Source organism: Protopterus annectens, chromosome 17.part0, assembly GCF_019279795.1.
Source record: "Protopterus annectens isolate FY-2018-M chromosome 17.part0, PAN1.0, whole genome shotgun sequence".
Classification (NCBI taxonomy): Eukaryota; Metazoa; Chordata; order Ceratodontiformes; family Protopteridae; genus Protopterus; species Protopterus annectens.
In genome coordinates this window covers 809,158,369-809,184,747 of record NC_056751.1, presented here as the reverse complement: position 1 = coordinate 809,184,747, position 26,379 = coordinate 809,158,369, and positions in this window count along the sequence as shown.

Here is a 26,379-nt window from a genome sequence, read left to right as displayed (position 1 = left end):
CTAATTACAACAGTGAGATAGTGCATTTTTGAAAGAATTACCTCATCAGTGTGTTGCAGAGATGATGTTTGTGATAAAAGTGGAAGAAATTGGTGGGGGATTCCCTATCCCAGTTTAAATGTTTCTCCTGAATGGAAGTGTACACTTCAGATGCATGGGTGAAGCCAGTTCTAACTAGCACTACAGACATGCCCACAACACGCGCGCGCGCACACACACACACACACACACACACACACACACACACACACACACACACACACACACATGCTAATCACTGTTGTATTTGAACATCTACCTATTTAATTACACAATGTAGAATACATTGTATCAACTGCAAATGCCACAGGCGAAGTTTGATTTTAAGTGTGGGATACTGCACATTTGTAAGGATTACAACATCAGTGTGTTGCAGAGAAGCTCGTGTGCATCACTGGTTTGGATGAAAAGGAATGTGTCGTGACAAGCCAGAAGAAACACAAATTTGTTGATCAGAGGTAATTACATAATTACATACTACTCAGATAACTTAGGAATTCTGTCATTCATGTACATTGCGATAGTGTGACACCATGTAGGTGTTTTATAGTATGGTGCATATTGATGACAACCAAACTTGTGGCACAGCATGTTGACAACCAAACATTCCTGAGTGTTCAGCTTATAATGATTCTATGGAAGTAGTAATCATTTGTTGAGTCATGCTCCACAGTTTCTTATGCTTGGATAATGTGCAGCGTAAATTAAAAACAGATAGGTCATGAAAGTACAGTATTTAATACCACAAATCAAGTATGTGTGCAAAGTCTCACACCATTGTGCATCATTTGCAAGACTAATGTGTTGGAGACCAGACATACACTTATAAAATTATTAGCATGAGGCTGAAGATATAGTGAACCTACTAGCCGATAAATTTAGCTCTAGCTTTACCCTCCTCCCCTATGTCTTTTCCTCAAGATATACCTGAAACTGTCTAACCTCCAGCTATCACACAAGACCAAGTACTAAAAGTGCTATCAAAAGCTAAAAAAATGCAGGTTTACCTTTAAAACCACATATTGCAGAAGGGCGAACAGAACATTTCCAAAAGGCAGTCTGCAAAGTTTGCAAACACTGAATGGAAAAAGGTTTGAATGTGCAATGAGCAGATGCACAGTGAGATTTGCTCATTGCACATTTGACATTCTGGGATGGATTGCACTATAGTGGGGATCAGGAAATAGTTCCTTTCCCCACTGTAGTGCAATCTTGGAGTTAGAATAATAAAGTAGGGGGTGTGGGGGGTGCAGGGGGGCTTGCCCTCTGCTTTACACTTTGTTTTTTTTCTTCAACATTAAAGTTTGAAAAACAGCAAATCTGCTTTTCGATTTGCTGATTTTCGAACATTAAGGACCGTCGACATTTACAGTTTCGTGGCTTCGATATATGAGCACTCGAACCACTGTGATTCATGATTTTAAAGGTAAATCACACTGCATTGATGTGCTCTGACAACATTCCTGCTTGCATCTTAAACACCATGAAGCACAGTTTAGCCACACCCCTAACAACTCTGTTCAGTCTCAGCCTCCCTATTTTTTTTTACAAAGTGAATGGAGACCAGCTACGGTCATTCCTCTGCATAAGGGGGGCTTCCACAGACCCAGGCAATCACATAGTTATACATCTGACCAGTCTGATATGCAAAGCCATAGGAACATTTATCATGGAACTATTCAATCAGGACATAGGAAACCTCCAAACACTGGACCCATCTCAATTTGAATTTGCCAAGGGCAGGCCATGCTTACTCAGTCTGGTAGATTTTTTGAAAAGGTCACCAAAGCAATAGATGAAGGTAAAAGGGTACATACTGCATAACCCAACATGGGCAAAGCTTTTGATACAATTTCCCACTCATGCATAGTAAAAAAGCAATCTAGATGGTGAATAAACCCCTATATCACCCTATATCACCCATTGGATTGTTAATTGGCTCACAGATAGGAAGCAGGAAATCAGAATAGGGTAAGTTACCTCCAGAAAGAGACCAATCACCGATGTGATCCCCCAGTGTTCTGTGCTGGCACTTCTCCTGTTTGGCATCTACTTTTCTGAAGTAAAAGCCAATACCAGCAGGTTCTGGCTGACTAAGGTTGCAAAGGACTGTACACTAGGAGCAGTCACTGAATTTAAAAATGACTTGGCCATCCTGCAGGAAGGTTTTTCCAAAATAAATGACTAGTGCCAAAATCATGGACTGAAGCTAAATGCTAAAAAATGCATTATTGTATCCTTTGGGAAGTCATCTACCCCAGGGAACTACCACATTAATAATACACCTCTAAGAGCTGATCCAGTTGTTTGGAATTTGGGAACTTAAGTGGATGGTGGCTTAATGTTTGACCAATATTTGCCCATTTTTGTGAGAACATTCTTCTGTGTCACATATCTTATGAACAAAGGATTGCATCCAAGGATTGTGTTTAGATCTAGGGATGTCATTGCCCCCCTTTACTCAGCCCTCGTTGGGCCAATTATTGAATATAATGCCCCCTTTGGCATGTATCTATCAAGACACATGGTGCAACTGGAATGCCCACAGAAATACCTTACTAAAAGGATACAAGTCCCAAACAACATATCCTATATGGACCAACGCAAAGCTCTTGTTATGTACTTGGTATCCTACAGACTGCTAAGAGGTGATCTGTGTCTGGCATATAAAGCATCCTCCAACCCATTACTGATGGATTTACTGCACATCAGTAAGTCAAATGGCATCAGAAATACTCAGTCAAGGGATTTAAACCTCTTCTGCAACATCAACAAAATGATTTGGAGGGACAGGTATATCTTGCAGAGCATACTGTTGCTCTGGAACAAACTCCTCATCCACATAAAACAAAGATCATCCCTGTCCATATTCAAATGGATTTGGATCTATAGATGAGAAACAGAACATTTGCCCCAGGGCTGCCTCCTATACTACTAATGGGCAGAGCTTCATAGATTCATAGATAGTTACTAGACTAATGATCCAGGAGGCTTTCTAAGCCCAGCCATGTTTTTCTGAAAGAAAAAATGATGCCCTGTATCCAAATAAGATCTTGACAGCCAGGCATTTATACACTACCTCTGTCCATAAGGGAAATGAGTGCTAGGTCCAGTGTAAATTTCCTATTCCCCATCCACTGTCTAGGTTGTGTTTAAACTGGGTAATAGATGAACTCAGCTTCACATAGATGAGAAGCCTGTTCCATAGGAGGGGCAGTCTCTAGAACACATATCTCTCTCTCCAGCATGTTCTGTTTAAGTCACAGACAAAATTCATCTCCTAAATGCTTTATCCTATACATGGGTCCCCTCAAATTATCTATGGCATGATCCAAGTTATTCTCATTAGGGAAAATATATAATTATTGACCATGGGATGGATAAGACCAATCTGTTACCAAATGGGATAGGTTAATTTGAGCACAAAAAGGGAAACTGGCTAGGCTTAAAATGGCCTGCAAGGACGTATAGACAACTATTTACCTGGGAACCTATGAACCTATACCTATGCAAGTGTAGTTTAAATTAATTATCATCACGGTTGTGCTTAACATACTTTAAGCAGATTATAGTTGCATTATGTAACAATCATTAGACATAGCTGTGGTGCAAATTTAATATTTTTAGTAGTTTTACTTCATGTTCAATTCCAAATAAAAATCCTGTTACACTACTTGTTCTGACACCCTCCCAGTAAAACTATCTGTAATCTGGATTCAAACCATACATTACTGCTGATGTTTATCCAGACTTACTGCATTAACACATTGAGCCACAGAGAAAGAAAATCTGCAGGTGTATTTTCTTCAGTCAGTACTGTCCATAGTGCTCATACAAGCTCAATGGTTCTAGTCTCATTTGTGCTACTGAAGGCAGCCCTTTGAGTTTTGGCCTTCAGATGTGAACTGCTGTTTCACACTGCTAAGCAGCACACAAATGCATACGCTAAAATAATAATAATAAAAACATTTAACTACAGGGTATATCTAGTAATGAGCACAGCACTTATGGCATTAACCTATGTCAATGTGGAGCTTTTCTCCCAGAGCCTCTGCTGAGAATGGGTTATTATCCCAGTTGGACTTTTACAGGTAAACAAATGCCAAATAAATAAATAAATGCATTTTAACATTGTTTGCTGCATAATAACTTGCATTTCTGTTACACATCATCAAGCCTTCAGGCATTGACAATACTTGAGAAAGTGGCAACACAGGAGATTATATAAGCTCATTTTTGACACAACATGTATATGTAACAATGACATATTTTAAAGGAAATGTATGTATTACTGTCATTACTACTTGGAAGATATGGATAATTAATCCAGAATGCAGTATAAATATTTCTACATTCATTGTGTTACTGATTTTCTTTTCTAGTGCTTCATAAAATGTCATCATGCAAATCAAATTTTGTTATCACTACTAAGAATAGTTTGGTTTCCAACACCAAAACATTTGTTTCACTATGAATAGTACCTTGAAATTATCAAATGCAGGAATAAGACCCTGCACCATTGTTGCTGTCACACATAAGTTACTGTATTAATACATTGAGCCACAGAGAAAGTTGCATAATGACTGTTTTGTCACTACTAAGTATTTTTAGAATTAGTCATATGGAAGTATGATTTCACTTAATTATGACCAGTGTTATGCTTAACACACATCCACACAGAGTATAGATAATGTATTTGGTATTCATTACAAAGTTAGGCAGTTCTCTACATAATTAAAATAATGTGACACTGCTTATTCTGATCACCTTAGTAAAACTATCTGTAGTCTGGATTTGAACCTGGTGTTATGTCTGCTCTTTCTCCAAATTTAATTAATTAACACATTGAACTGCAGAGAAAGGTAATTGACAGGTGCATTTTCTTCACTTTGCACTCTCCAGAGTGCAAAAGGAAGCATAGACTTGTTTGCACTACGGATGGTATTCCAAATTACATTTGAGTTTTTGCCTAGGGGAGTGAACCATCGTTTACTGCTGGTGATCGCTACAGTCACCGAGGCACAATGCCAAGCTTTGAATAAATGATGAAGACAAAAAAAGAAAGAGAAAAAGGAAAATGTGTCTGTGTGATAATTTGTCAACTCTGTGATCTTATTCCATATAAATTTAGAAATTAAGGATAGATAGTTTCACACAGACATCTCCCTCTCTAAATCTGACCCTTGAAATCATGGCATTAACATGAAACACTGGGAAAATTATAGGTTCATAGGAGGTTACTAAGCCCTAGGGTCTTTACAAGCCTAGCCATGTAAAAATCCATGTACCCCTAATTGACCGTAGGTAGACGGTCATTGCTAGCAGAGTGATTCTATGATCAGCACTGACTACCACTCTCCATAAGTGACATAGGTGCCACCCCTGAGGTGTATTTACTGTCACTCATCCAATTGTCAAGGCTGTGCTTAAATAGGGTAATTGAGGAGCTCTGCTTTAAATGAAGTGGGAGTTTATTACAGAGGAGTGGAAATCTCTTGGAGATATATCTGTCTCACCAACATGTTTTGTTAATGTCACAGGCTACGTTGAGATCCCTGGTGCAAGTGACTCTTGTCCCATTTGACTTTTGGATGTCCAGTATTTCCATTAAGGTAGAGTCAGAGACTGCTCTGTAGGCCAGGCACAGGTCACTTCTTTGCAACCTATTTGATACAATATGAGTACAGTGACAGGGCTTTCAGTCTTTTCATGTAAGTCACATGTTGCAGGCCTTAGATTCTCTTGGTTAGGAACCTCTGTGGTCTCTCCAGTTGCTGCAGGTGTCTGGTGGGATACATATAGAAGGGAGCATTGTACTCAATTAATGGTCTGATAAGGGTCGAGTACAGCAGAGTTATAACTTCCTTAGTCTTGGATGTGATGCCGTTATTTATGAGATGTGCAATATATAAGGCTTTCCTTACTACTATGGGCACATGCTCATGAAAGTTTAGATTGCTATCAACCTACATTCCAAAATCTGGCACCACTGTGTTTGAGCTTAGAGGGGTGCTATCTATATCATAATTAGCAAGTGCTGCCTCTTTGCCAAAGGGGATAATGAAGCATTTTTTGTGTATGTGTCACATGCAAAGAGGGGTTTATGATGCAGAGAAAGTAGGGCACATATACCCAAACTCTGACACTCTAACACTTTACATTTATGGAGCAATATGTCCATTTTGTCAAGTTGTCTTTTGTCATTTCACAGTTTTCTGCATACTTTTGAAATTTGCAACAGTAAACCTAAGAAATCATTTCATAGTAATGAGAAATGTGTGGAATAGATGACTGTGATGTTCCCTTTCTTTTGTGAGCAGTACCTGTCTTTTGATGCATTTGTAAAGTGATGACATTATACTTTGCATGCATTTAAATATGTCTTCTTTGTATGTTTCTTTTTCATGTAATTCACATAACTTACAGTTTGTACTCACAGGAAGGTTGACCACTTAAGCGTATATTCAGAAATGTGTTATAATATTTTATCTCCCTGGTAACTCAAGGTAATCTCATATTGCTTTTGTAAGTGTAGACTCCCCAACACACCATGTGTAAGTATATATCAAAGTGGCAGGAGTGTTAAAAATGTAATTATTCATGCACTACTGCTAATGAGTCACAATTCAAACCTCATTTCTCAGTGCTCATTCTTGTACTGCTAGGTAGCGTGCATGGCATCATGTAGGTCCTCTCACCATGTTTATTTTCCCAACATTTCAAGCAGATTGTGTGATTCATGAAAGAATATGAGTTGACATATGATTTACATATTCACAGTGTCTAGATGGGTTAACCTGCACTACACAAACACAAGCTGGTGCTAAGGCATTTGTATTAGAGGAGACTGCTTGGATTCACCAGCTTCAGATACTGCTTTTTTTTTAAAAACAATTTTATAGATTTTAAATAAAACAAATTTATAAACAATCACATAAGTTTCACAGAAAAATTGTAATTTCAGAGATTGTAACATATAAAATTCAAATAACTATATAGAATAACTGATAAAATAAAATATCTAAGGTTTTTACAAAGACATCCATTAATCTTTACATAAAATGTAATACTTTAACCATTTTTGATTGTGTTTCACATATAGAATAAAAAAGAAACCAAAGTTATTCCTTGTAATTGCTAATCTTTTTTCAACAAATTATATAAATTTACCCACATATGGTATGCATATGTCTTTCTAGCTGTTCTAGAAATTATAGTTTTAAGTTGTAAATGACAAACTTCATTTAACATATTCTTGAATTCATGTGAAAGTAGGAGGGGATTCAGATATCCAGTTTTTTGTAATACTCTTTCTAGCCACAGCAAGTATTGCCCAAAGTAAAGGATATTTTACTTTTTAACACTGTGTGATACGGGTGTATTAAAAAGCACTAAAGACGTGTTAAGCATGAAACTATCTGTGAATAGTGCCTGTAATAGTTCATTAAAACTCCCCCAAAATACTTTTATAGTAGGGCAATCATAGAACATATGAGCTCAATCTCTATTTATGTCTGACTTACATTTGTTACAAATGTTCTGTTTTCTGTTGATTTTATTCATTAGTTGAGGAGTATAAAAAGATCTACATAAATCTCCAGGTACATAATTTCCATTGAAAGTGACAGAGTTGTTTTCCCTGCCGATTCTAATATGTTTATTTTGTCTTGATCACAGGGAAGTTCATTATTAATTGTGTAAAAGTAATTCCAGTAGCTTTCTGGGCAGCTATATGTTTCATTTCTTATGATTTTGGAAATAAAAGAAAGTTTGCCTGAATCAGTTTGAATATGCTGTAAGATTGACTGAAAGTAATCTAGTAATGCACTAGTATCATGTTTGGTTGTTGGTGAGATCAAATTTATTTTATTGCCTAAAAATAATCTGAGGGTTTGTATATCTAGCCATAAGGATTTATCCAACTGAAATTCCTGTATTATCTGATCTACACTTTTAGCTTTACTCTCTGGAGTCAATTGAAAGCAAAACTTAAGTTCATTTTGTTTAAACAATGTGATTTTAAGTCTGATGATAACAAAGATTCTTGTGTAAATGCTATAGGGAATAGTAGAAAAAAGCATTCTTTATATCTGAGATGTTTACATATGAAGTTTCTAAAATTTGTTAGAATATTATAAATGTAGCTGGTTGTGTGCTTGGGTGTTATATGCATAAGAAAGTAATATTTTAGTATTCATAACATTGGGTTGCTTATTATTTCTAGCTTACAAGTTAGAGGTCTCGTTATTAATTGTAAAGCAGTTGCTTCTCAATAAACCTTCCATTTAGCCGAGTATGAAGTATCCAAAAGTTGTACCATTGTTCTAATTATAGAAGAACTTGAATATAGGTTCAGATTTGGAAATGCTATCCCCCCTTTGCTCCAACTATTTAGATGTTTTTTAAGAGCTATTCTTGTTTTTTTTGGGAGACCAAAAGAATTTTAATATCAAAGAATTGAACTTATTAGTAAGTGTTTTGGTAGAAAGTATTAAAATAGATTGAATAATATATAAGATCTTAGGTAGGATTATCATTTTTATGATTGTTAGTTTTTCTTCTGTTGTGAATAAAATTGTATTCCACTTCAATAATATAGTTTGAATGTTTTCATAACACTTATTATAATTGAATTGTTTTATTGATTTTATGTCTTTAGCAAGGATGATTCCTAAGTATGTAATTTGATCTGTATTAGATTTGTGTTTATACGGCGGTAGCATTGTTACCTCACAGCAAGAGGTTCTCCCGTTCGATTCTCGGCTGGGCTTGGGAGTGCCTTCTGTGTGGAGTCTGCATGTCCTCTCCATGGTTGGGTAGCGTTCGAAAGACATGCGTGCGTAAATGGTTGTGCCTTTGTTGAAGGTTGGATGTTGAGCTGGAACCTCGGTGTTTCGTAAAAATCTACTGCCAATCATTAGCGGACCGGAGTTCCGCTGTGGCGACCCCTTACCGGGAAAAGCTGAAAGACAAACAACAACATTATCAGTATTTCTTTTATTTTTATTTGTGTATATAGGTAAGATTTTGGTTTTATTATCATTAAATGATAATCCAGACATCCTTTGAAATATATTGATGGAATCAAATAATGATGTTATTGAGGAGTCATTTCCTTTTGTAGTAATAAGAACATTGTCTGCAAATAGTTCAACTTTAGAAGTTATTTCCTCATTAAGCTCTAGTCCTTCTATATTTTTATTTTTCCTTATATCATTAGCCCATGGCTTCACTATTAGGGTGAATAATAGAAGAGAGGGCATCTTGCTTGGTTCCTTTTATGACAGGTATTTTATGATAGGTATTTTGGATGAAATGTATGATCCTATTTTAATATATGCTAGGGCTCCCTTATATAGATATTTTAGTAAATCAATAAAACTTTTAGAGAAATTTAGTCATTCTAGTAATATGAACAGATAGTCCTATTGAGTCGAAAGCTGAATTTATGTCCAAGCTTATGAATGTCAGATTTTTTTCTTTCTTTGAGTAATCAATTAAGGCTAGAGTTCATCTGATGTTATCATAAGTGCTTCTATTAATCACAAAGCCTGTCTGGTCATCATCTATTAAATGTGGTAAGAATTCCTTTAGTCTTTCGGTATATATATTCATAAACATTTTATAATCCACATTCAATAGTGAGATGGGTCTATATGAAGAACAATGTTTAGGGTCTTTATTAGGTTTTAGTATAGATGATATAAAAGTGTATTTCCAAGAAGGAGGCATTGTAATGTCATTCTGAGCTGTGTTGTAAACTTTGTGGAGTAAAGAGATAGCAATTTTAGGCATAATGTTATAAAACTCAGATATAATTCCATTGTTTCCTGGTGTTTTATTATTTTTAAGTTTGTTAATTTGAGTATATATATCTGCTAGGGAGATTTGTTTATCTATGACTTCTGCCTGTTGCTTGTTGAGTTTGTTATAGAGATTTTTATTAATAAATTATTTTACCTTATCTTTAGACTCTATGTTATGTGTGGTTGGATTGATTCTGTGAAAGTGATCTCTAAATTCATCTATTATGTCTTGTATACTATATACCTCCTTCTTCTTCCTCAAAGGGTGTATCTCTTTAATATGATTCTGTTTATTTATTCTTTTAGTTTTATTCTTAAGGTTAGTTAAGTGCTTGGGGTTTGATGACTAGGGAAGGAATTTGTATTTTTCTAAGGTGAAACAACCAATAAGAATAATCCAGGGGTTCAACAACCACCAAACCAAGAAAAGAAAAACATAAGAAAAAGCCCTTTTTCTTAACAGTATTTTTTTAACACAAATAAAACAGCAGCCATTACAAGTTTAAGATGAGTTGAGTTCTTTAGCTGATGTTCTGACACAAAGGTTCTGATAGAAAATTGGGGATACAGTGAAGGCTTTCGTATGGGGAATGTTATTATGTGTTGGATTTAATAATAAATGTAAGGAAAGGCGTGGCGCTATTCTTAGACATTTATTTTTCTAAGGTGATCATAGTCTTATGATGAAGTATAGCTCTATATTCCTCATTTAGTTTATCTATTTCATCTCTAATGCTTTTAGATGTAAGCTTATCTTTATTTTAAGGTATAACGTATCAAGTTTATCTTGTATTGTTTTTAAATCTTTATCCCAAGACGTCCTTTTGTTATAATACCATTTGTTTATTTGGCCATATAAATAAGCTTTTAAAGCATCCCATGTGTATATGTCTAGAGTGTTAGATGCTGAATTTATATTTATAAAATGTTGTATTTCTTCTTTTAAGAACATTTGAACATTTTTAATTGTGTAAGATATGCAGGAATTCTTTTTATTTATACATTAGGTGTACTATTGACGTTAAACTCAAACATAACAGAATTATGATCGGAAATTGGGCATGATAGGATTTTACTGTTTGTTAAATCATTTACTATTTGTGTGGAGAGTATTATCATATCTATTCTGGAATATATTTTGTATCTGTTGGAATAGAATGTGTATTATAATGAGCTCTGATCTGCATAATCATGAATATCTTTTAGTTGTTAAGAGTCTATGAATTTTATTAATTGTTTAGCCTGTGACATTATCTTTCTTTTCCCTAAGGTACTACAATCTTTTCCATCTAAAATACAGTTGAAATCCCCTGCCATGATGATGTTTCCTTCAGACTGAGAAACTATTTGATTTAAATGTTGTTTAATAGTATTGGTTCCTATGCCGGGTAACCAGTAGTTGTTAACTAGTGTATAACATTTTTTATTTATTTCAATTATAGCTAGACAGAGCATTCCTTTGTCATCTTGATATGAATTAATTATTCTAGGTAAAGGAAGTGATTTGTTCCATAGAATAGCTACTCCCCTTTTTTTTCTGAATGTTCTGAACTTGCTATGACTGTATATTTGTGTTCAGAAATGTAATATTATCTTTCAATAAATGAATTTCTTATAAAAAAATTATGTTGGGTTTGTGTATGGCTAGATATTTAAATAGACTTCCCCTTTTGATTGGGTTATTCAGACTGTTTATGTTGATTGATATGCCTTTAAGTGTGGCCATTTTATATTTTTAACAGTATTAGTATAATTTGTGTCTTATCTGTATCATGTATGTATTTTATGTATCCCTCTCCTAAATGCAAATTGTTTAATCTATAAACTTTGGTCCATGTTTCATAGTGGGTAGTATGTATGTTGCAATTATTATAGCTTGTGTTCTTATGTAGCTCTATTATAAGGGATGCCAGTTGAAACATTTTTATAAAATTAGTTGTATGTAGTAACTTATAGAAAAATAATGTAGCTCCCTGCCTGGAGTTAGAAACTTCTTGTCCCAGTAACATCAGTCACTCGGATCAAACCCATAGACAGTAGTAACAGAACATAGCAACCACTTGTTGTATATATTTAAGTAATTAAAACTAGGTAACATACTAGATATTATTTCTTCTTGTAACATAATACATTTGATTTAGTATAACTCATATGATATAACTATTCATTCTTGAAGATAAAGTATATTGTATGCATTAAATATAACTGAACTTTAAAGAAGACAGTCAATATAATGTAAATTAACAAGTTGTTTCTGTAGGAATAGTGTAAGACCAACTTTGTTAATCAAATTCCCTATAGTCACGCTAAACAATGTTTAACAAGGTGTTAATAACCATTATCTATTATCACTACATTCCACTTTTGTTGCCCTCTACAGGTAAAGCTTGATATGTTCTAAAATAAATTGTTTCTTTACACTTTGCTATTTTAAAACATCATATACAGCCTTACTAAAAAGCTTGATGAAACTATTACCTTTAATGTATAAGAGAGACAAAAAAAAACCAAACTTTTGACTATGACATTTATATAATCTTTCCCATTTGACAGCAAAAGGTAGTGATAAGTGAGTTTGCAATGAAATAATTGCTTTAATCTTATAGCATCTGCCATGTAGCATCATTTAGCCTGTATAGTGATTTTATATACGTTATTATTGAGTAATGTATTTTGAAAAGTTAATAAACATATCCTGCAGTGTAACATGTTTACAATGTTTATAATTATGGGTTGCAGACGTCAGTTTAGAATATCTTTCAAGAAATTATTCACAAATTAATTAGAATGTAAGCTGTTTTGACCCATACAAAATGTGACATTAGATGTAACTGAATTATACTTTGGTTAACTGATCATTCTCAGGATGCGAAACATTACTTTTGTATAGCTACATGCAAGTTTGGCTGTCATTGCAGATATTTAAAGCTTTAGGCTAACAAGCAGTTTTCCATACCTCAAATTGATATAAAACTATATTTTATTCCTAACCTGCCACAAACTAGATCAGGCACTGCAGTATTAAACATCAGTCATATCAAGGTATGCATTCAGTTAAGCTAATGATGTAATCAAATTAACTTACTTTTTTTTTTTTTTTGAAAAATGTATCAAAAGGATGAAATCTGCCTTTCTTTTGTCCATATGTTGTAATCCTCGACGATCACCCTCTATTTTGATGCTGTTGGGCTGTTTTGTAGGTTAATAAATGTTGATTTGAAGTTAGAAACTGTTTCCTGAAGATATTCAGGCTGTAGGCTTCCTACTTTAATTTGTCTCATTGTGCTGATGTCATCAGTGCGTGTCACATTGTTCTAAAGAGAAACAAAGCATCTGAAGAGATTTCCAAGCTGTTTCTGGGTTGTTCAAGCTAATTAAAGCTTGTGGATCATCAGCGTGAGGAGATTTACAGCCCCAAAGTTGTCTCTAGATGAAAATCAGTGAGAAAACCACAAAAAAATAAAAAAGGTTACAAAGGTTACATCAGCTTTATTTATTTTTTGGATAGTAGCTTGTGAAGGAAAGGCTTTCAGGGTTCCTCACAGCCAGCATGAGTCTATTACAAACTGTAGGCATTTACACAGAGGATATAGAATACTGTATCACATGAAAGTCATAGAAAAAACATTTCCTTTTGTTATAGGTTCATAGGTAGGTACTAGACTATCTGTCCAAAGGCATTTATAAGCCTAGCCAGAATGTGTTGGCTTTTGCCGCCCCCTTATATTAGTTTCCTGTGCCTCTGTCCAGCAGAGCCACTGAAGTGATCCCTGGGGTAAACTTTCTGTTTTCCATCCACTCTTCAAGATTTCTCTTGAAGAGTGTTAGCAAGGAGCTCTGCCTAATGTAGATTGGAATCTTTTTCCAAAACATGGGAAGTCTCTGGGACAGGAATCTATCCCTCCAGCACGTCCTATTTATTGTTGTGGTGAGGTTTAGATCCCTAGAGCGTGTAGCTCGAGGGGATAAGATTTTCTTTAGTTGGAGCATGTCCATCAATTCTGGGTTGGACATGGCCTTGTATGTCAGGCAGAGATAATTTCTGAGTAGGCAGTATGCAACCGAGTACAGCTGGAGTTTCTTCAGTCGAGCTGCATAGGGCATCTGTTTGAGGCCAGTGATTCTCTTGGTGAAGTACTTCTGTAGTCTTTCCAGCTGTTGCAGGTGTCTTGTAAGGTACATCCCAAATGGGGCATTTTACTCTATGATGAGTCTGATGAGTGATGAGTAGAGGGGCACAATGACCTCTTTTGATCTGGATGCAAACCCTTTTGTGATTAGGTGGGCCACATAGAAGGATTTTCTAACCACTATGGCAATGTGATTATCAAAGGAGAGATTACTATCTACTTGGGTCCCCAGATCCCTTATTACATTTTTCATATTTAGGGGGCTTCCACCTATGTGGTAGTTTGTGTGTACTTTGTTTTTTCCAAAGGGGATGACTATGCATTTTTTGACATTTAGCTTGAGGCCATGATTTTGACACCAGGTATCCGTCTCAGTGAGACCCTTTTGGAGGATGGCTGTGTCAGCTGGAGAGTCAATTATAGCCCCTAGTTTGCAGTAGTCTGTGAACATGGTTAGCCATAGTCCTCCTGTGCTTGCCTGTACCTCTGAGAAGTATATGCCAAACAGGAGGGGTCCTAGGACTGAGCCCTGGGGAATGTCACTTGTAACCGGTATAGAGTCAGATCTAGCTCCTGCAACTCTCACCATGTGAGTTCTGTCCATGAGCCAATTGGCAACACATCTTGTGACATAGGGGTTTATGTTCAGGCTGGTGAGCTTGTCTATAATACCAGAATGGGGAATGGTGTTGAAGGTCTTTGTGAGGTATAGGTATGCTGTGTGTACCATCTTTCCCTTGTCTATACCCTTGGTAACTATCTCAAAGAAGGCCACCAGGTTTAGGAGGCATGATCTGCCTTTAACAAAACCGAACTGGGTAGGGTCCAGTGTTTGGAGGTTCCTATTGTCTCTGTTAATGAGTTCCATGATGATGTGCTCCATAGCCTTGCAGACCAAGCTAGTCAGGCTTATAGGGCGATAGTACATGGGCTCTGTTGTGGCTCCACCTTTGTGGAGCAGAATAACCATTGCTGTGTGCCACTCTATGGGTACGTAGCCTGTGGAGAGGCTGAGTTTGAGCAGTGTGTTTAGGTGAGGGGTTAGTTCGTCTTTGAGCTTGTGTAGGACACAGCCTGGGACACCGTCCAATCACATTGATGCTGTGTTTTTGGCTTTGGAGAGGACTGTTTTAACACTGAACCTGTCTGCCAAGATGTTGGCAATATCAGTTGGTTCAGTGGTATTTTGTGCCATTCTGCATTATCTCCTAGCAGATCTGAGCATTGCCACTTAGATTCTTGACATAGCTAAAGAATGCCTTGTGGTTATCCTTGGAGTCCTTGGCAATTTTTCTTTCAAAGCTCACCTTAGACAATTTTATGAGGGATTGTAATTTTTTGCTGATACTGATCAGGGATGTCTTCCCTTCTTGGGATTTTACTCTTTTCTGTACTAGTTTCCTCCTTCTATTGTATAGCTTGTTTATGGCAGGGGTCCAACAGACTGGTTTCCTTTTCTTGGAGGAGTGAGTCTTGGTTTTGCTTGGGATAGCATGATCCATACATTCTAGAATGCATTAGTAAAGGATTTTGCAGCTTGGACAGCATTATCCTTTAGCATGGGGGCTTTGAAACTTTCCACCTTGGTCTTTAGTAAAGTGAAGTTTGCTTTTGAAAAGTTTTTCACGGTGGTTTCCTTGTCAATGTGGATATCCAAAGTGATTTGTTTATGGTCAGATATAACCAGTGAGGGGGTGACCTCCGGTGTGGAACACCAGTTGCCCATGTTGGTGATGACCAGGTCCAGTATGTTGTCACCTCTGGTAGGAGTGTTGACCAGTTGATCCAGGGTGGTTGAGTTTATAAATTCTAGGAAATGTTGGGCAAGGGAGTTAGTACTTGAGTAGTTCTCCTAGTTAATGTTTGGGTAGTTGAAATCACCCAGTATTAGGGTGTTTGGTAGGACCTTTATGTTTCCCAGTGTTTCCAGAAATGCGGAATGGGGGTCCTTGGACATGCTGGGTGTTCTGTAGCAAGCTACAATTTGAATTGCAGTTTTGCCCATTGATAGTTGCACGCGGATGATCTCTGAAGCATCGTGCTGTGCCACTAACCTGGAGGTGTGGGTATCCTTGATGAATATGGATACTCTGCCGCCTTTTGTATTTTGGTTCGGGTTCTGTGGCCAAAATGTATGGTATGAGTTGTAGCCTGGTAATGCTGGGGTGCTCTCTGGACCCTTAAAACAGCTTTCTGTTACTGCACATATATCGATTTTCTCCATACTGAGGGGTGTCTTAAGTGCGTGCATTTTGAGGTTTAGACATCTGGCATTGAGTAGCATTACCCTCAGATTTTTGTTACTTGTGCTATTTACGGTGGTGGGTTGTCTTTTGAGCCTTGCCTAAAAAAGGCATTATGGGGATGGCAAGAGCCTTGGCCAGTATTCGAAAGCATAAAGGTGACAGGTGCAAGCTGCCTCTAGCAAAACAGTGTGGCTTGTCGAGCATGTCATCCCAGGTGGACAGACACTGGATCCCCTTTGAATGACACCAGAAACTTAACCAATTGTTGAAATTGATAATTTTTTCTTTATACCATTGTATCATTCTTGGTGAGGGCAGGATGCTATTCAGGGTCATACTGGCCCAGGCTACGTGATCAGAGAGCTCTTCCATGTCTCTTTTCAGTAGTCCAGGGAGGTACGGCTCAGGTCATTCACACCAACATGGACAATGACAGAGTCATATTTGTACTTGTTCTGGAGTGACCTGAGTGCTTGTGTTATGTGGCGGATCCTGGCACCTGACAGGCAGCTAACAGTAACCTTCTCCTTATTCAGCCTAGTGAGTGGGACGTCAGTGTGCCTGACTATAGAGTCACCTATTACTAGTATGTTGGGTATGTTGTTTTGCCTTAAGGGCTGTGATTGTGTGGCACGCTGATTTTGTGAAGTATGTGTTTTATGGTTTGTGTTGGGGGGTAGAGGTTGCTTGGATGTCTGCTTTGGAGGTCTCTGTTGCTTTTGCAGATTTTTATTTAGAGCCTCTGAGTATGTTTTCGTGTATTTATGTGTGTTTTTTGCCGGTGCTGATTTAATAGGTCCATGTGAGACTGGTGGTGTGATGCCAGTATTTCCCTTCTCCTCTTGACTGTCTGATCCAGTCTTGGGATGAGAGAGCTTAGCCTCCAGTTTGGCTGTGTAATTGCATCTTTCGCATGTATTACTGTTTGGTGGTAGGAGGAGATGGTTGTCTGTGTACATGAGGCAGTTGTAATGTTGCCTCAAAATGCCCAGATTCCCCAGTAGGACTGGAGAGTACACTTGAAACTGCCCTTTGGACATGCCTGGATAAGTACAGTGAACTGTTTTACTGAATAGCTGGTAAGGTTGAATAGAGAGCCTTGTCCTTCTGTACAGTATAGGGGGGGTCTAGCTAGGGTTTATAAGTGCCTGCTATGAGTTTTGAGCAAGTGCCAGGCTGAGAAATGAAAGGCTTGAGTGCTTAAGGTGAAAGTTTGTCTAGTTCCAAGGGAAAAATTGAAGAGGAGACTTTGTGGAGTCAGGAATAGTTATACCCTAGCTAACCGGTGCTGCCTGGCGCACAAAACCGGGCAAATGCATTCTCTTTTCTTATCATTCCCTCTTCCCACCCATTCTCCTATTTCATATGAAACATTCTATTAAGAATAGAGTATTAAAAAAAAAAAAACTGAAACTCAGTGACATTATCCCTTTTCCTTTCCAAACATATGCAATATCAAGCCGGAAAGATATTAAAGACATGTAACACCAGAAAGTTATTTCAAGACATGTTACACCAGAGCAGAAGGTTATTCAAATAACTATTCATAAATCTCTATAGGGAGATATAATACCCAATTAAAGAGTAAGGAGTGTGTATGTATGTATATATGTATATATATATATATATATATATATATATATATATATATATGGATATATATGATTCTTTATAACCTCGAAATACTGAAATATCGAATTTCAGTATCTCGAGACTATAAAACCGAATCCACAAAACACCAACACAAAAAAACTGCGAAATTCACAACACCGAAAAAACCGCACACACTATACCACACATACACCACAACACCCACATCACAACATAAACAAACAAAACTAAACACATACACAACTCATACACACATAAGCAGGGGGCAAGCCCCCCTGCACCCCCCATGTGGGGGGCTGCACCCCCTACTTATATATACTAACTCCGAGATCGCACAAACACAAAACAAAAGCCAACTCACACACGCACATTCTCCGACCCCTCACACACACATCAAACACATCAGCACACTCACACACACTCTAACTCCCACTGAAAACCCTTAGAAAACACTTACCTGACATAACACCTACATCCACACACGGCACAGCGCACCATCAAAACACAATCCCGGACATTACGCAGCGTAAGGTCATAACCGCGAATTCGACATATATTCGAGTTTGCGATTATGACCTTTCGCTATTTTTAACATTCGGCTTTATAGTCTCGAGATACTGAAATTCGACATTTCAGTAATTCGAGGTTATAAAGTGTTTCCATATACATATATATATATATATATATTTTTTTTTTCGAAGCTCAAAACTTCAAATTTCATATGATCGAAGATTCAAAACTTCGAAATCCTGAATGGAGATTGGCATATAGTACAGACCAGGAGATTTCCCTTGTCCTCACTGTAGTGTGATCTCGGAGATGGTATATTTAAGTTTCGGGGGGGTGTGGGGGGAGCTTGCCCCTCCTGCATACACATGTTTTAGTGTATTTGGTGGTGTTTTGGAGGTGTTCACAGTTTAGAGATTCTAAGATTTCAAGATTCTGAACTTGATATTCTGAAACTCGAGATTTTGGGATTTCGAAATTTCGTAGTGAACCCATATATATATATATATATATATATATATATATATATATATATATATATATATATATCAATTGAATATTTAGCAACTAAAGCAGAACGTTTTTAGTCTGTTTTACTTATACAGTGGATTGCTGTGCTTATATCTATAAACATATAGAATCAATATACTATATACTATTTCTAGAATGCCTGTATTTAGGGGATAGATTATGCTATGTCAATATTACTGTTTTATTATAATATGTAAAATTATCTAAGTATGACTGTTTGATACCATTACAGTTATAGAAGAGAGGGTAGTATATAACTATATTTATAATAATTAAACTAAACTTATGGGATATATATAGCTGTATAATTATTTAATTTTTATGATAATAAGAAAAGCTTACCTTGCAAAGAAAGCAAAACAGTAAAAAGGCTTACTTAATAACATAGTGTCCACAAGTATAACAAGATGTAGAAGTGTATTATGTTTTTCATTTGTTTTTTTGTCTTTTTTGTTTTTCCTGTAGTTTTCCAGGTTTGAGTGAGATGCCAATATTTTAAGAGAAGGGTTTTCCCATTCCATTTCTTCTATTTTTTTTCTAGGATATTATGATTTTTAACAAAAAGCAGCGCAGAATCTAGGTCCTCAAAAACCTTGGGTCCTTCTGGAATGAAAATCTTGAGCTTTCTGGGAAACAAAAGGTGAGTCATCACTCGTGTTTTGTTCAGTTCTTTAATCAGAGGTAAGAACATTTTCCTTTTGGCTATTACCATGGATGAATAGTCATTGTCAAAACATATTATTGTGTCATTGAATTTTATTGGAAATTTTGGCGGGACATAGAACCATTTACAAGTGTTCTAGGATGTACAAATGTGGAACCTGTAAATTTTGTAGGTTCATCAATGATGGACCTTATGTATTGGTGTCCAATTATAGGAAGAATTTAAGGTACCCAGGTAGGTGCAGTTGCAACACACAACAGTTGGTATACATTGCCACTTGTGTTAGTTGCAACGCATTCTACATGGGAAAAACTGTTCTCAGGTTAAAAGATAGGATTGCAGAACACCCGAGGGCCATAAAAAATAAGGACACGCATAATGCATTATATATGCATAGCACACACTGTGTTGATTTCAAGAAATTTATTTTCTTTGTTATTGACAGGGTGACACACCTTGAGAGGGGTGGGGATGAAAGGTTGAAGGTAGAATTATTAGAATATAAATGGCAAACAATTTTGGATGCTACAACCCCACTGGGTTTTAATGAATATATTTCTCTAAAACCCATTTTAAAAGACAGGGCCAACAGAATATAATGTAAACAGTGGGTTATATTGTATTTTAACATTCAGTATTTTTATTTTTATTTTCATTCATTATTTATGTGCCTGTTTATGTAGATGTTTAAATACAAGTGCATTTTAGATAAGATATCCCTCACAACATAAGCCTGGGCAATATGGTTTTAATGTTATTGTGTGTGGACATATTCAATGTTCAATATTCATTTATTTATTCAAATTAATGTATACTTTACTGTTTCTTATTGGATGTTGATGTGATTGGCTGCTTATTTAATGTTTGGTGTGGTTGATTTTCATTTACTCTGATGATGCCATGGTAATGGTGAAAGCGCTTAGTAAGTGAAGTCGTATGATTTTTGTAACGCTTTTGGAATAAACTCTCTGCCTAGTGCTTTGGACGTGGTTCTTTTTTTGTTTTTATTAGTTTTGTACCCTGTGGGTATTTTCATTTGTGGTTCGTTTGATTTCTAGAACTCGACTTCAGCACGAGTGGAGGTTTGTTGGGAATTTTATTCAAGTATTTTTATATTTCCTTTTGTATTGTTGAGCTAACTGCTGCAGTCAGGAGACTGATGTCACTCCTGACTGATCGTGATGTTCCACGCACTATTCCAGCGACTTTAACGGATACGCAAGATGAATTGTTTACTCTGCATTCGCCACTCACATCTAATGGAGGTAACAACAAAATAGCGGTTGGAAACGCTAACAACAAGAATGTTATTGTTGCGGGAGGTGAAAACCAATATGTAAGCAACAGTCATGTACCGGGTGAGCGAGGTGAAAACCAACAATCTGGTAACAGCTATGATACAGATGCGAGAGGTGAAAAACGGCACTGTAACAGTTAGAACAATGTTGATTTTAAACAGTGGTTTCAAGGTCCCATTTTTGACTTTACTGCTTCGAAGGAAGGTAAAGCTATGGAACTTACTGTTAAACAGCAGTTAGAAATATTTGGGACTAAATGTAGAAAATATAGGGCGTTACAGTTGGACAATGGTCAAATCTATTGCTTTACAACAAGTTCCTAAGGGACTAAGGATTTGGAAACTTCCAAATGGCATCGATCAAGGGATACAAGCTTAAGAATTGGTAGATCTGTTTAATAAGACAGGTCTACAAATGTTAGATATTATTGTTAAGAACAATGAAAGAAAGATAGTTATTCTTGAGAAAGAAATTGATAAACTCAATGAAAATATTGTGGGGGATTTATTATTTTTTCAAAATGTACAAAATTATCATGATGTTCTCAGCAATATTGACAAATATGTTGAGAAAAGTATACAAACGAAAATTAAAAAGTTAGCCAGGGACGCGGACTATAAAAACAATCGGGCCTATGGGTTTACCAAACACATTTGTGGGCAATAAGATGAGAATGGTGTAAATGCCAACAATGATTTTGTTAATGGCTATGTTGTGCCAGACAATGGTGTGTCTACATCCGATGCTTTTTTAGACGAATATTCACCACTAAGGAGATCTGCTCAATTACAGAACAGGAGGGAGGGGACACAAAACAACCAGCAGTATGTTCCAGATTCAAACTACCAGGGACAGCGACAGGTAAACAACTATTGGAACAAACAATGGCACAACAACAACAACAACAACAGGAGGAGATATTAAATCATTTTGATATTGACTTTGACTGTGTTTTAGGGGAAATTTCATCTTCCATTTCATCCTCCACCACACATGATGAAGAATTATATTTTAACAATGAGAACTTGTTGTCACAGTGCAAAATTTTCACCAAATCTAATTTTAATGTCTACAATTACAGTGTTTTTGACATTAAAGAAGTTCATCATGATGTCTTGATTAAAGGATTTTCATTTGTACCTAATTTTAGAATGAATATAGTGGATGTGCTTACCAGTGTTAAAATGTATGTTACGCAGTTAAACTTGGCCCTTTACTTTAAGGACAATCATAGTGTTTTTGGTGATGAAAACAATGTGGGGCGGTTAAAAAGGAAAAGTGCATTTGTACCCCCTAGTAACAAGGATGTGTCCACGTTTGAGAAATTATGTGTGATGGGAATCAAGAATGTGGTCAACACTGAACATGGGGTACATTTTGGTAAAAACTTGTCCCAGCAGGAAAGTGATGCTTTATTTGAGTTAGCAAATAACAAAGACTTGAGAATTATTAAACCCGACAAGGGTGGTAGCGTGGTTGTTATGTCCAAATTTGATTATATAGCCAAGATGCAGGCAATATTGGGTGATCACACCACAAACCATAGGGTATCTATCAATGAATTGCACATAGCACATCGTAAAATTGATTTGTTTTTACTCAATGCCCTATATCAGGGGGCATTGACTGAAACAGAATTTAATTTTCTAAATGTGGAACACCCAGTCGCACCTGTTATTTTTGGTATCCCTAAAATCCACCAAGGTACCAGAGACCCCCATTTTAGAGCTATAGTTTCTTCTCGGGTTTCAAAGACTGAACCCTTGGCTGCTTTTGTGGATGAAGGGCTCCAGAAGGTAGTGGCTGGGGTTCCACATATCTTGAAAGATTCTTGGCATTGTCTCCATAGACTTGACGGGGTTTCTAATGTCAGCATTGATTGGTCTTTTCTAACTATAGATGTCATTAATCTATTCACAGTAATTCCACAAGATGTAGGGGTTGAATATTTCACCCAAAATTTGGTTAATAGTGGTAAATTAAATGCTGCTAAAATCAACATGATGACATCATGTATGAAAATGGTGTTAAAGAACAATTTTGTGACATTTGAAGGGGAAACTTTTCAGCAAATTTCAGGTGTGGCAATGGGGGCCAAGTGTGCCCCTGGATTTGCTAACCTGGTCCTTCTATATTGGGAGGAAGAGTTTGTATTTGGTTCACCATACAATGACAAAATTGCTCTCTATAACCGCTTTTTAGATGATATACTAATACTTTGGAAGGGCAATGAGGATGAAGCTATGTCCTTCGTTGAATATTTAAATAGTACTACAAACTTTTTTAGATTCACCAGCAAGTGGGATGAAAAAGAGATAGATTTTTTGGATATCAAATTGACTAAATCTGCTAACACTTTACACAGTAATATTTTTAGGAAGACATCCAATAGTAATTCTTTGTTATATTATAATAGTTGTAACCCCCCCCACATCAAAAAAGAGGAATATTGAAGGGCCAGATGGTAAGACTCTCAAGACTTGTAAGTGATGATGATACTTGTATCAAAGAAGCTTATACCATTATTGGTTTCTTTTTAGATAGGGGATATCCCCTAAAGATGCTGTTAAAAATCAGGAATTAAGTCTTGGAGAAAAGACGGAGTATATATAAACCCATTTTAAGGGGCAATGACACTGATATATTTCAAAAGACCAAAACCTTGGATGGTAAGGCATTAGTATTGAAATATAACAATCAAACTGGTGGTGTTGTTGATGTAGTGAAAAAAGTATGGGATACAGTATTTAATGAAACTATGAAACACGATTTGGGGAATATTTCCAAAATAGTATAGTCCAGGGGAAGAAACATTAAAGAAATTCTGGAGGGACATAGAACCATTTACAAGTGTTCTAGGATGTACAAATGTGGAACCTGTAAATTTTGTAGGTTCATCAGTGATGGACCTTATGTATTGGTGTCCAATTATATGAAGACTTTTAGGTGCCCAGGTAGGTGTAATTGCAATACACAACAGTCGGTATACATTGCCACTTGTGTTAGTTGCAACGCATTCTAAATGGGCAAAACTGTTCTCAGGTTAAAAGATAGGATCGCAGAACACCTGAGGGCCATAAAAAATAAGGACACGCATAATGCATTATATATGCATAGCACATACTGTGTTGATTTCAAGAAATTTATTTTCTTTGTTATTGACAGGGTGACACACCTTGAGAGGGGTGGGGATGAAAGGTTGAAGGTAGAATTATTAGAATATAAATGGCAAACAATTCTGGATGCTACAACCCCATCGGGTTTGAATGAATATATTTCTGTAAAACCCGTTTTAAAAGACAGGGCCAACAGAATATAATGTAAATAGTGGGTTATATTGTATTTTAACATTCAATATTTTTATTTTTATTTTCATTCATTTTTTATGTGCCTGTTTATGTGGCTGTTTAAATACAAGTACATTTTAGATAAGATATCCCTCACAACATAAGCTTGGGCAACATGGTTTTAATGTTATTGTGTGTGGACATATTCAATGTTCAATATTCATTTATTTATTTATTCAAATTAATGTATACTTTACTGTTTCTTATTGTATGTTGATGTGATTGGCTGCTTATTTAATGTTTGGTGTGGTTGATTTTCATTTACTCGGATGATGCCATGGTAATGGTGAAAGCGCTTAGTAAATGAAGTTGTATGATTTTTGTAACGCTTTTGGAATAAACTCTCTGCCTAGTGCTTTGGACATGGTTCTTTTTTTGTTTTTACTAGTTTTGTACCCAGTGGGTATTTGCATTTGTGGTTACTGTGAAGATATGTGATGTTTCTTTAAAATTTAATATTTAAGCAGTTGTGATGGCTTATCTTTCAGGTAGCATTATGTGATGTCTGAAGTTTGTCCATTTGTATAGGTATAGAAGATATAGCTGTTATTTGAAGCATCCTCATCTAAGGTGACATAGATTTATAGCAATATTTTTCTGAGGATGTGAACACTTGTGAGAACATTTTGTACAAGTAGTAGCAATGTGAAGATTATATTTTGACCAAAAACTGTATTAAGCCTGTTGTATATGCCTGACATCAACAAAGCTTATCCCAAGTGGTGACATTTGTATTTCATATACTTGATTCATTGTTAATGCTGCTATGTATTCCAGAGTTACACATTTTTACATTTTTTCAGCCATACCATGTTTGCCGTTGCATTGTTTGTTGTGGGGTATACTTATGTGCTACACATGCGTAATCATATAGATTAGTTAGTTAATTTATGTTAATGATGCCTGCATAAATGTGTATTTGTTTTGTTGTCAGCTACTTTGCTTCTTTTTCCTGATACATACATTTTTTGTATTTTATTAAATTCCATACAGGGATATGGGTCCCAAAACATTTGGGCCACATAAACCTGCATTCACAAATGCTGAGAATGAGATAATAGTGCAGGCCCTCTGTTAACATTGATCATGCCTCTTGCAGAAGGTCTTAGCTGATAAGCCCTTCTGTTGCCATATCTGGTGGCAGGTGGTTAATGATGTTAATGTTGTGGGTGGCCATGGCTGTGACTATGCTGTCATCAGATATTGGGCCAGTGACATAATCACCAAAGCCAAAAAAAGAGCAAGTGCTATAGCATGGGAAAGGAGGGCTACTGGTGGTGTTCCTGCTACCAAAACACCACTCACTGAGATACAGGAGTTCCTGTCCACTGTAAGAGATCCAGAAGTTCCCAGTGTGGTGCTTGACATAGGTGCATGACTGGAAGATGACTAAAGGGTGTCTACTTGTGGAGCTGTAGGTATATCATCAGTTGTGTTTTATTTATGTACATACATACATACATACATATATATATATATATATATATATATATATATATATAGAGAGAGGGAGAGAGAGAAAGAGTATGAAAGAGATAAATAATAAATTAGGGACAGAAGGAAAGGGAAGAGAGAGAGAGGATAGAGATATAACTGTATAAACTCTTTATATGCATGCATAGATGAGGTTTGTCTTAACTCATTAACCCCGAGTACCTTCTCATGGTGCCTCTGTGCTTAACACCGAGCGCGCCATGAGAAGATACTAATTGGAAGCTATTATCCCTGAGTGCCTTCCACAAGCGTGAGAAACTGTTTTCCAGATTTGTAGCTGAGCTTAATGTAAAACACGCTGAAATGGTAACTGAATGTGTAAATTACATTATATAGTTATCATTCAGCATGTTTTTACATTAAGCTCACATTAAAGATATTGTAGAAAATCCTGTTTAAAAGTGCCTGATAAAGCAAGTGGTGGCAGCCAATCGGATTCTTGCAAACCCGACTCTGGCTCAGAAGTAGCGATTGACTTTTTGAAAAATTAATAAAATTACTTGACTGATGCTGCTCATTTCAGCAAGTGACAATGGGTAATAATCAGACAACTGCAGCCTGCGGTACTACAAAAGAGCACTTTGCAGCAGTCATTCTAGTGAGAAGTGGCAGTAAAGGCATCCCACTGAAGAACATTACGAACTTGGCTGGTATTCCTCTTATTGCCTGGATGCTGAAAGCAACTATAGATGCCAAGGTATTTGAC